A 12,396-nucleotide genomic window follows, 5' to 3' on the forward strand; every position below is an offset into this window, starting at 1 on the left:
TCAAGGGCATGTATCTTGGTTGCGGGCACATCCCCAGTAGGGGGCTGTGCAGGAGGCAGCTGATCGATGTTTCTCTCTCATTGATGTTTCTAACTCTCTATCTCTCTCCCTGCCTCTCTGTAAAAAATCAATAAAATATATTTAAAAAATAAAAATAAAAAAATAAATAAGTCAATAAAAATCCTCCTATTAAATTTTTTTAAAAGAAAAACAACCTAATCCAATTCATTAACTACCCAACACTTACTAACACCATTGCCAGGGGTCTTAATCCAGCATCTAGAGGGTTCAGGAATCTGGAGAAGGCACTGCGTGTAAATTATTAAAGAATCCAGAGACGAAACATAATTTTGGTAGGCATTTTGGGGAGTCAGAGAAAACTTAGCTAAAGAAACCAAGTTCTCCTGAATCTCCTGACCCCTTGCTCTTTATTCACACAAATTGTCCTAAGGCAAGGTAGATATACACATCAAAGGCTTAAGGTTTAGTATACAGAGGCATTGTTGGTTTGGGAGAAACTGCCTACGGTTATTCAGGTGTTTGGCCAGCAGGAGGCAATAACATGTCGATTGAAATGCCCTCAGCTGTCTGGCAACAGGCAATCATTCATGCATCCTTTTCAGGTTTGGGGAAATGCCCTCAGCCATTCCAGATGATTCAGCCCTGCTGACAAGCTGGAATTAGCTTCCGGCAACCATCACCACCACTTCCAGCATCAACCACGTGGGAATGACCCAGAAGCAATGAACCGCCAATCAGGTACGTCTCACGCTGCATTTTCAAACCCAGCACTTCTCACAATTGGTTGAACATCTAAATCAGGCCACATGCACATCATGCTTGCTCAGGATTCAGCCTCGTGTTGCCTTTCGTCCTGCGCTGGCTTGCTCTACTGGCGTTGGGGTGTTCCAAACTGCCCCTCCCTTTACCGCTGATTTATGATTGCTCTTTTAAAACTCCGTTTTCGGTCTAGGGATTGTTTTGACCCCATTTTCCAGACCTGAACTTTCCTTCACACTCCAGAAAATTAAGCAAATATTTAATCTTCCAATTATTATTCATTCAGCATCTGCCATATGCTTGGCACTGGGTTTGTTGTGAGGTGGCGGGAAGGGCACCAGGTGTCTGACCAGAGGGGTCAGACCAAACCTGGGTTCAGCAACCTTGGGACTTGGGTTCTGGCTGGGAAAGACTTCAGAGCAAGCCCCAAACTGCCAGAGAACCTTTCTTGGGTGAATGACAGAGGTCGGAAAGGTAATTCCTAGGAGAAATGGGCGTAGCAAACACGTTCGAGAGGTAAAGGAAGGGCCCTCGGAGCTTGGGAGTGAGGAAGCTGATGGTAACAGTACCGAGCCTGGGGAGTGGAAGGGGGAAGGAAAAAGGAAATGGAGAGCGAAGGGAAGGCAAGAACGTGCTTCCTGGAGGGAGAGAGCACACTGGGTCCTCCGTCCTGAGGGTTTTAAGGATGGAGGTTTTAGGGAAAGACCTCAATAGAATATTCAGCAGTTTCCCAGGTGTGTCCTTGCAGGGCTGTGGTCTCCACTGATTGATGGGCAGGCACCGGGGCAGGGGTCATTATTCAATACAGCTGACCTGACATCAGCCTTGGCTGGTTTTGTTGCTTATCTGGGCCTGGAGCTGAATACAACTGAGGCCTAGATGTTATCTCTACGAAGGAAAGGTCAGGGCGTCCTAACCTCAAGACCAGCGATATGCTAGGGGTGGAAAGGTCACCCTGGGGGCAATTGATTGTCCACTGCTAGGCACCTGAAGCTTTCCAACCTGCTGACCTTCTGTACGTGGCTCTGCTCATGTCTGTCTAACTGCCTACAGCAGATTAATTGTCAGGAATACAAAAATGATTAGGAGACATTGTTTACCCTGTCCCTTACCCTTATCCTATATGTAAACACATTAAAATATAGTCATGTAAATGCTACAGTGGAAGTAATCAATCATTCAGACAATGGAACTGAAGCTAAAAGAGAATTAGGTCACCTGCCGAAGTAACAGAACTGAATCTACGACCCAGGTCTCCTGACCCTAATCTATTGCTGTAATTATTATTTTAAGGTAATAATTTTAAGATAGTGCAGTTATCTTCATTTGATTAATTTGTTAATTAAGTGATTATTTTATCCACTCAGTATACTTATAAGCAGAAATATATGAGTTATTGTGGCAAGAAAACTGTATGATGAAGATCTAGACTGTGAGCTCAAAATTTACAAATTGAAGAAGAGAGAGAACGAATGAGAATGAGAGAAAGATTGAGAGAGAATATAATATGCTTTGACTTGTGTAAAGTGGAATGGCTCAGATTACATTCCATATTTCTTACACCTTTGCCTACATTTTCTGACATTCTCAGCATACTATTTAAAAGGGTTTCTAATTGACAGACATGAAAGGTCATGTTGAACATCTAAATTTGCACATATATTACATTTCTTACTTTGACATCGTTAAAGTCTGTTCTTTTTATGTAACATGGAGATAAGGAACATTTTTGTACATTTCATAATTTTACAAACAGTTCTATTTCAAAGTAATAAAATGGATCGAGATATTTCTCCAGAGTTTAGTTCTTACATAGAACACACTAGTTTGAATTTCTAATTTAGCTAGTGGCCTTTACCTGTTTGTCTGGTCAACCAAGCCGGAACCTGGAAGGTTAAGGTAGACCCTCCCTTCCTCCACATCTTCAGATCCCATCCATCAATCACTAAATTAAGTGGAACCTCCTTTTGAAATCACTTCCTCCCCTTCAATTACCACAGCATTTATGGGATTTGCACCTAGACTATGGCAATTGCCTCTAACATACTTGCACCTTTCTACCTCTGGCCTTGTCCCATTCCATTTCCTCCACTATATTGCTCTAGGAGTGATTTTAAAAATATATATTTTTTTCTTGATTTCAGAGAGGAAGGGAGAGGGAGAGAGAGATAGAAACATGAATGATGAGAGAGAATTATGGATCGGCTGCCTCCTGCACACCCCACACTGGGGACTGAGTCCTCAACCCGGGCATGTGCCCTTGACTGGGATCAAACCTGGAAACCTTCAATCCATAGGCCGACGCTCTAGCCATTGAGCCAAACCAGCTGGGGCTAGGAGTGATTTTTATATAAACCAAGTCTCCAGGGCTTAAGGCTCTTTATGGGTTTCAGTTTTCCACAGAAGACAGTGAAACCTCTTGTATATATGTTCCTCCTGACATTGCCTCTGCCTGCTTTTCCAACTTAATCTCTCCTTTGTCTCTCTGAAATCCTCATTCCCAGCCATGCAAATCCCCTTGAATTCCTTCTAAATGCTTCCTCTTTTTTGAAGGAATGCCTTTTCACATCCTGCCCTTTTTTTCTTAGAATAACCTTTACCTTGCTCACTCACAAAAAAAATTCATGATTCCTCACTCTTACCTTGAATTATACCATTATCAAAGTATCCTTCAAATAAACAATGCTTTTTGTTGCCATATTTTCCCCCTTCTAGTCTATCAGATCTTGGAAAAATAGGACTTATTCATCTTTGCATTCCCATATACACTGAGTAGCCAGATTATTATGATCTCTGAAAGCATAATAATCTGGCCACTCAATGTGTATATATATTAGAGGCCCCGTGCATGAATTCGTGGGTGGGTGGGGTCCGGCCAGCCTGGCCAGGGGGAGGGGACATGGGCGATTGGCTGGCCTGCCTGCTGATTGAATGCCTGGTCGAGGTGACAATTTGCATATTAGCCTTTTATTATATAGGATATACACTGAGTGGCCATATTATTATGCATTCAGAGATCACAATAATCTGGTCAGTGTATTAGTACAATGTCTGATACAGAGCACTCAAAAAATGGTGGTTGAATTCAACACTCCACTGTGGAGTGTTTCTAAGGATGCCTAGACTTTTAAAGGTTTTGGCGGCTGAAAAGCCATGTCAGGGATGGGAAAGAAAGAGGCTGCTTGGGATTGTCTGTTGACAATGTGACACAAGTGTCACTGTTTCCATTCAAATCCGGGAAACGTTGCATAGACTCCTCTTCCTGTATGGTTTCAAGTGGGAGTTTGCCAAGGACAGGACCTCATAAATTACTTGGAAGGCATACAGACGCCTTTATTCTTAGGAGGCCCTGGGAATCAGAAGTGATGACTTCATTCACGGTGGCGCTTCTTCAGAGCTCTTCATGAGCTCCCACTTTTAAGGTTTCACATGCATAACTTCACGAACATCTGCACGATTTTTCACTCACACCAGTGTTTCAGAATGAGATGATTAATGAGTGTTTCTCGGGTCCTCTAGCTGCAGCCTTCCAGACAAACAAGCAACCTTGCAAGATGCTTTAATGTCTATTGTTTGCATGTCCAGAATGACAGTGGGAGAGGTTTTGAGTGGAACAGACTCCCAGAAAACAACAAGGATCACGGGGTATTGACGTGACAGGAACCACGTGATGTAATTAATTGCTGCTGGCGCTTAATTGCCAGGGTTAAGGTGCGAATGGTTACCATAATGGGTAGCAGGGATGGAGTAGTAGTCACATAGTTTGACAGGTAAGAGATCTTTGTGGCTAAATGATTATATCCCTATCACTAATATCAAGGTTACTTGATTTGTACAAGTGAAACCTTTGGGACCGGTGACTAGAGGCCTGACTTGCATGGCTACAATAGAGGTGAGGTCCTTGCCCAATTCCTCGACTCGAGTGGTCTACAGACTTAGAGCACCACCTTAAAGGAAGAAGAGGCTTGATCCCCCTTGAGGAAGGACATTGCTACACTGCCAAACATGTCTATTGTAAATTACCCATTTGGCATTTTCCAAAAGACCTTGCAGCCACTTCCCAGGGTATTTGTGTTCCAGGGAAAGAAATAATCCCACACCTTAGGGATTACAAGACACTAGCACTGAGCTACCAGACATTCTTGGGGACACAAAATAGCACAGTGATACACTTTTCAAAAAATCAGGGTTGCTTATGAGAGCCAGTGATTAATGCAGATGCCTACTCACCCTTCTACAGTGGGTGCCGCAAGTCATCTTGTGGTCATGTTCCACGTTCTAAAATGAAGGGTTGGAATAGACACATGGGTGTCCACTTAACAAGGTTGATCACGCTCTATCAATGCCGAGTGCCTGACCTGCCAACAGTAGAGACAAACTGTGAGCCCCGAGTATAACAGTATTCCACAGGCTAACCAGACAGCTGTATGACAGCAGGTTAATTACACTTCTTTCATGAAAGGAGCAGCAATTCTTACTGAAATAGGTATTTAAGCTGGCTGAATTTCATTCCATGCTCAAAAGATTTCTGCTGGTTAGAGATTTTAGTTTCCAGGGAAATAATGATTCCACAAAGAGATAAAACGATGGTTCCATTAAACTAAAATCTGAGAATGCCACCTGGTCACTTTGAGTTCCTTGTGCCATCGAATTAACACACACAAAAGCGGTGACTCCCGTACCTGATACAATGAATTGCTAAAACAAGAATTACGTCCTATGTGATAGGCAGACTACTACGATCTCCAGCAACAATCCCCACCTTTGGATACTTATGCCCTTCTGCAATCTGCTGCTTTTGACTATGAGCTGAACTTAGTGACATGCTTGTAACCAGTAGAACATAGCTATAGATTTAGTTCCTCACAGGTTGTGATGCTACTTCATGGTCAGGTTATAAAATATTATCTCCTTTGTCTTGTTAGAACCTATTGTCTTACCAGCTCACATAGTTTGTGGAGGTAAGCTGCTGTTTGCTTGGCAAGAAACTTAGGAAAGCTCCTGGCCAAGAGCCAATAAGGAACTGAGGTCCACAGTCCAATAGCCCAGCAAGAATGGAATCTTAACAATAACCACATGAGCTCAGAAATGGATCCTTCCCCAACCGAGCCTGGAGATAACTACATTCCAGTCAACACTTTTATTACAGTACTAGAGGCCTGGTGCACAAAATTCATGCACTGGGGGGGAGGGGGTGTCCCTCAGCCCAGCCTGCATCCACTCTAATCTGGGACCCCTCAGGGGATGTCCAACTGCCTGAATTTCATTCCATGCTCAAAAGATTTCTGCTGGTTTAGGCCCAAGCCCCGTGGGATCAGGCCTAAACTAGCAGTCAGACATCTCTCTCACAATCCGGGACTGCTGGCTCCTAACCACTCACCTGCCTACCTGCCTGATTGCTCCTAACTGCTTCTGCCTGCCAGCCTGATTGCCCCCTAACCATTCCCCTGCCAGTCCGATCGCCCCCAACTGCCCTGCCCAGGGAGGGTCTGGGGTGCAGGTGAATGGGATTCCTGGCTGGCATGCCGCTGACAGCAAGCTGAGCAACGGCCGATTCTGCGAGGAATGGGGCTTCCTCCTCCCTCCTGTCACGGTCCAGTTTGAAGGTCAGCCACACCCCCAATCACATTAGACCCAGAGTTCCACCACGCCCTGGCTGACCATACCCCACAGCTCCCTCCTGCCGCCATGCCATGGGTGGCCAGGCCCATAGCTCCCACTCCCTCAGCTCCCTAGCCTGTGTTTGGTCATCTGTCCAGTTGTTTAGGTCGTGACGGCACCTGGCTTTTAGGACTAGAGGCCCGGTGCACGAAATTCGTGCATGGGAGGGTGTCCCTCAGCCTGGCCTGCACCCTCACCAATCTGGGACCCCTTGGGGGATGTCTGACTGTCAGTAACTGCTTGCCTGCCTGCATGCCTGCCTGATTGCCCCTAACTGCTTCTGCCTGCCACCCTGGTCACCCCCAACTGCCCTCCTCTGCCGGCCTGATCACCCACAACTGCCCTCCCCTGCCGTGACCTGCCTCCTCTGCTGGGACCCACCTCCTCCACATGAGGTGGCGGAGACACCAGGACCGGCCTCCTTTGCGCTGTGCAGAGCCGTGGGACCCCAGGCCTCACTGCGTGGAGCAGCCACTGGGCCCTGCCTCTGCTGTGTGCGTGGCCATCTTGTGGTGGCCATCTTTGTGGCAGCCATCTTGTGACGATGTCATGTGCAAGGACCACCTAGGCTTTTATTAGTATAGATGGGGGCCATTTTATTTTTATCCTTGCAATCTGAACTTTTACTTTGGTAAATCCCTCTAGTCATACCTGGTGCTCATTAGCAGAGAATAATTTTTTTGTAGGTATTCCCCTCCCTCCCTCCCTCTTTCCTTCTATTTGAACCTGCTATTGGTCAGATGGAAATGTCTTCCTTGTGTTTTATATTTCCCCTCACATTTTCTTGGAAATAGCTTGCTGGTAAAGCACAGGCGTGACTTTGAGGGGTCAGGACCTCAGTGGGGGGAGTGATTGCAGACGTGGTGGAAGTGGGGCCTGAAGGAGGGACGGAACTGCTGCATCTCATGATAAATCTTTAATCGATGAAGAGCTGCTTCTCATGGATGAGCAAAGAAAGTGGTTTGAAAGAGGTAGAATTGACTCCTGGTAAAAATGCTCTAAAGATAGTCAACTTTCAGTGACATCACCTACCATCTCTATTTCAAAGGTCCAAATCCCAGTTCCCTGACCTCCTGACTCACTCACTGGATGCAAACAAGAATGCAGATAATAATAAGAGAGACTCTGAGACCTATTCCCAGCACTCCTCCGGCATCGATAAAAGCGCACATGGCTGGACAGATAAACTCATGCATGTCGCGTAAGGTTAAACAATTGAGAAGCACTAACAGGACCGTTTCCATTAGTTTCTTATTAACAGAATAAAGCGGCTGGAAGATGTACTGTTTTTTATATTCACATTCAACCGCTAGGCATTTACAGCACCTACGTAAGGATGCATGCCGCAGTAGTCTGACCTCTAAGCAGATAATGTAATGATGGTAAGTTGAGAGAGCAGAGCATGAGTGTAGCCCACGTTGGGGTAGGGCTAGATGCCTCCACGGATTAGTCAGAGCTGCACTTCACTGAGATGAACTGATCGGTGTAGACCCCGGATTGCTGATTCCAGTCGTGTGATCACTATGGAATGCCATCAAGACATTGCAAGCTCCCCAAGCCGAGGAGCATCAGGTTGAGTGTAGTAACGCAGCAACAGGAAATGCTGCTCCGACTGTGGAGCAGACACGGAGCCCGGCTGGAGTCAGGCAGCTGGTCAGCGGTCCTCGTGTTTATGACCTTTGATCTGCAGCCCCTGGCATGCAGGGGGCAGGCACAGTGTGTCCCTAAACAGGAAAGAGCAAGGGCCCCCTTTTTCCGCATGCACTCCCCCTTGCCTGGGGTTTTTCTCCCCGTTCTTTAGTATTCGCCTCCACGTCCCCAGCATCTGCCTTCCCTGGCCGATGGCCTCAGCCATCAGACATCTAGCTCCGGTCAGCATGCTTTGAGGGCCACGGAGCAGGCCGCAGCTGTTTGTCCCTGGAACAAGAGCGGTCCACTTGCAGCTCTCGCTTCAGCACCCGGGAAGTCACAACCCACCACCACACTCTCCCCAGGCTGAGCGAGTGTTCCCGACAAGGGGTAAATAAAAAAAAAAAAAAAAATAGAGCTGGAGAAAGGAGCCCCGGGCGGGTGACGTGTGGGCAGGACCATTAGCGTCAGCCACGCGGTGATGGATTGCCAGGGTTATACCCTCCCCGCGAGAAGGAACACGGGCCACATCACTGGAGTTTCAAAGTCCTTTGTGGATGAGAATTCTAGTCAATAATGTCACCCGCTTCTGGGAATTAGAAAACTCTTTGCTATCATTGAAACCAGAAAGGGGGCCTGCTGGGAACGCTGCCTGGCCACCCTCTCCGGGGGCACAGGCCAAGTAGAAACGTGAAGCCGAAATTTGGGTTAAATATAAAGGAATTCTCTGAAATGCACGCAAACCGACAGCACTGAAATGAGTGGCTGCTTTATGTGGGATAGTTAAGGCTTCCGCTTACCTTGCTAGCAGGCTTGGGCAATAATCACGGGCACCTGCCTTGTAGGTCGCCACTCAACGACAACAGCATAATTATGCAATTCAGTGCCCTAATGGCAATACCAATGCACCGGCTTACAGCGGAGCTCACGGTGGCTGTCGCCGTCAACTGCACTGGCGCACTTAGAGGCTGGCTCACTATTCACATTCCTCTGGTTTCGCAACTCTACTGGCAGGTGCAATGTGCATATAAATAAATGGCCGCGTAAAGTATGAAGTCTAAATGTTGTTGACACTTTTTCCAAATGTAAATTGTACTTTAAAAAATTGCTATTTAGAAATGAATTTATTGCTACAAAGAGGCCAACCATAAAATGATTACATAAAGGGAGCAAAGGTTTAATTTAAACAGGACAGAGATTTATAGAATCCGCTTTAATATATAAATAATGGAAGATGTAAGAAGAAGCCATGTGGAACGGTAAAAATGGCTACAAAAATATTTAACAGGAAATTTCTTCTAAAACTCAAACAGTTATCTAGCACAGCGGGTGTGGCTCAGGTGGCGGGAGCATCCTGTGCACAGGAGGGTTGCGGATTCGGTTTCTGGTCAGGGCACATGCCCAGGTTGTGGGTTTGACCCCAGTTGGGGTGCACACTGGAAGCAACAGATTGATGTTTCTCCCTTTCTCTCTCCTTTTTTCTCTCTCCCTCTCCCTCTCCCTCTCTCGTTCTGTCCCTTTTCCTCTCTCTCTTTCTCTCCCTTCCTCTCTCTAAAAATTAAAAAATATATATCTTTGAGTGAGGATTTAAAAAAATAAGTTAAATAAATAAGCTTAAAAAAACGTAAACAGCTACCTAAAAATGAAGGGAGAAATAAATGAGATACAGTCAGCCACAAACATTTCCCCCAGCATCATCGAACGCAGCTGTCCCAGGGAAGTGTGCATTCCCGCACTCTCTCTTAATCATTACCAGGCATGGGATACACTCTATGCTTGAGCTTCAAGGGTAATTTATTTCCTACATCAACAATGTTAAAACAGTCTCTGAGTTTATTTAAATATGTGCTTCCAAGCAATAAACGATAAAAGAGTTTACAGACACAAAAAGACCACTTTGTTTTCTCTTCAAAATAAAATCTTGTTCCTTTAAAACAAATGAAAATCGTGCAGTCAGCTTTTCCTTTCTTGGGAAGTGGAACGCACACCTGAGTGAGCACACAGATCTAGCCAGCACATGGCTCCCTGAACACTTTCCTCTCCCTCACATCAAACATCCGGTCCGGCCAGTAATTCTAAGTTCTGGCTTCACAATACATCCCAAGTCCAGCCGCTTCTCAGAACCATCCCAGGTTCAGTTTGGTCCCATCCACAGGCATGTCCCACCCAGACCCCTGCCAGAGCCTCCGGACTGTTCTCCTTGGTTCCATCCGCAGCACTCTCCCCACTGGCCACAGAGTGATTCCTTTTTTTTTTTTTTAATAAAACCCATCAGATCAGGCTACTGCTACGTCCAGAACCTCTGGTGGCTCTCTACGTTTATAACAAAATCTAAACTCCTTTCATGGGCTACAGGACCCGCTAAGTCCTGCCCCGCCTACCTTTCCAACCCCGTCTCCACTACTTTCTCTGCTGTGTTCACCATTCAGGCTACAGAGAGCTGCTTGCTGCTCCTCAGTCACACCAAGCATGTTCCTGCCACAGGGCCTTTGCACTTGTTACCCCCTCTGCATGAGGTCCTTAAAGAAAACTAGCTTGTCCAGTCGGTGTTGCTCAGGATTGAGCACCGACCTATGAACCAGGAGATCATGGTTTGATTCCCAATCAGACTGGCTCCATCCCCAGTAGCGGGGTGTGCAGGAGGCAGCTGATCAATGATTCTCTCTCATCACTGTTTCTCTCTCTCTCTCTCTCCCCTCCCTTCCTCTCTGAAATCAATAAAAATATATTATAAAATAAAATAGCTTAATTGAGAATTACTTCATCTACCATATAATTCATCCATAAAAACAATATGATAAATTTCATCTATATAAAGTTTACAATTAAGAAATGATAGCCGAAACTGGTTTAGCTCAGTGGATAGAGCGTCGGCCTACGGACTCAAGGGTCCCAGGTTTGATTCTCGTCAAGGGCATGTACCTTGGTTGTGGGCACATCCCCAGTAGGGGGTGTACAGGAGGCAGCTGATCGATGTTTCTCTCTCATCAATGTTTCTAACTATCTCTCTCCCTTCCTCTCTGTAAAAAATCAATAAAATATGTTTTTTAAAAAAGAAATGATAATTATGCGATGTGATAAAAGTTAGCTAAGGCTATAGTGCTAATCATAATGCAAATATGTAAATGTATCAAATTAATGTGTTTGATATCATTGACATACTTATACAACATATGTCAATTATATTTCAATGAAAAATTATACATTAATGAAGAAAATTAAAAAAAATAAAACTATGTTTATGTGAATAATACATGAATTGAGAGAAAGAGAAGGAGAGACATATATAGAAGGAGCCAATCAGCCAACATGTGCCAGGCACTGTGGGTCCTGTGTGCATAGCACTCTGCATGCCACGGGAGCTCCCAGTCCACTGTGGTTGAAGGAAAGAATTTGGTCGTTGCCATTCATACCTCTGTGGGGCATACAGATGAATGGCATAGTTTTATCTTCAAGGACTGACGGCCCTCGTCTTTTACCTGTCGCTCTTCAACTTCATTAAAAGTGAGCACAGATATGACTAAAAGCAATCTAAGAATATAAAGGGAATGCGTGGTTCTTTTCAATATTTACTTGCCAACCTATAAATAATCAAGAATTTGCTACGAGTGGGAATTTCTATAAATGATATTTTCTGAATGTGAGCAAAGCAACTGAATAAGAGAATTAAAACGACAGTATAAGGACATGAATGGACACAGAATGACATAAATGAATGAGGAATGAGCAGGCTGAGTTTACTCCCAGCAATTCATGCCAGTTCATTTTTATATCATTGGGATGCAGGGTTTTTTAAAATGGCTCGAAGACTAAAGGCAATGATAATTGAAGACTCCTCTTTGGGGGATGTGTTGTGATTGGGTGATGCAAGGGTGGTTTGAGTCCAGTAATTTGAGATGCTTATTAAGGAAACAGAATAGGGGGTAAACAATATGTTAATTAAATTTACTGTTAATGCTAAAGTAGGAAGTGTTAGCATCAGTAGACAGGCTATTACGACTGGTTGAGGGGGAGTGAGGAAGTTAGAGAAAAATAACAAAGAGACCATTATTCTGGTATTTGCTTGTGCCCTTTCAATCCAGAAAGATGCATATTGAAAATTTAAGAGCAACCATAAATAATATATGACAGGAACCCATGGGGAGGGGGGGCAATTGGGAGAAGCTCTGAGATCTAGATCACCTCAAACCCAATCCAGAGCTCCTATTAATATCCTCCCTCACCCCCCTTCCCCCCCCGCACCTACTGCCCTCAGTGCCCTCAAATCGGGAGCACTCTCTGGAATGGCATTGAGTGGCCATGTTGTCTAAGCTACAGAATCCACTA

Source organism: Eptesicus fuscus, chromosome 14, assembly GCF_027574615.1.
Source record: "Eptesicus fuscus isolate TK198812 chromosome 14, DD_ASM_mEF_20220401, whole genome shotgun sequence".
Classification (NCBI taxonomy): Eukaryota; Metazoa; Chordata; class Mammalia; order Chiroptera; family Vespertilionidae; genus Eptesicus; species Eptesicus fuscus.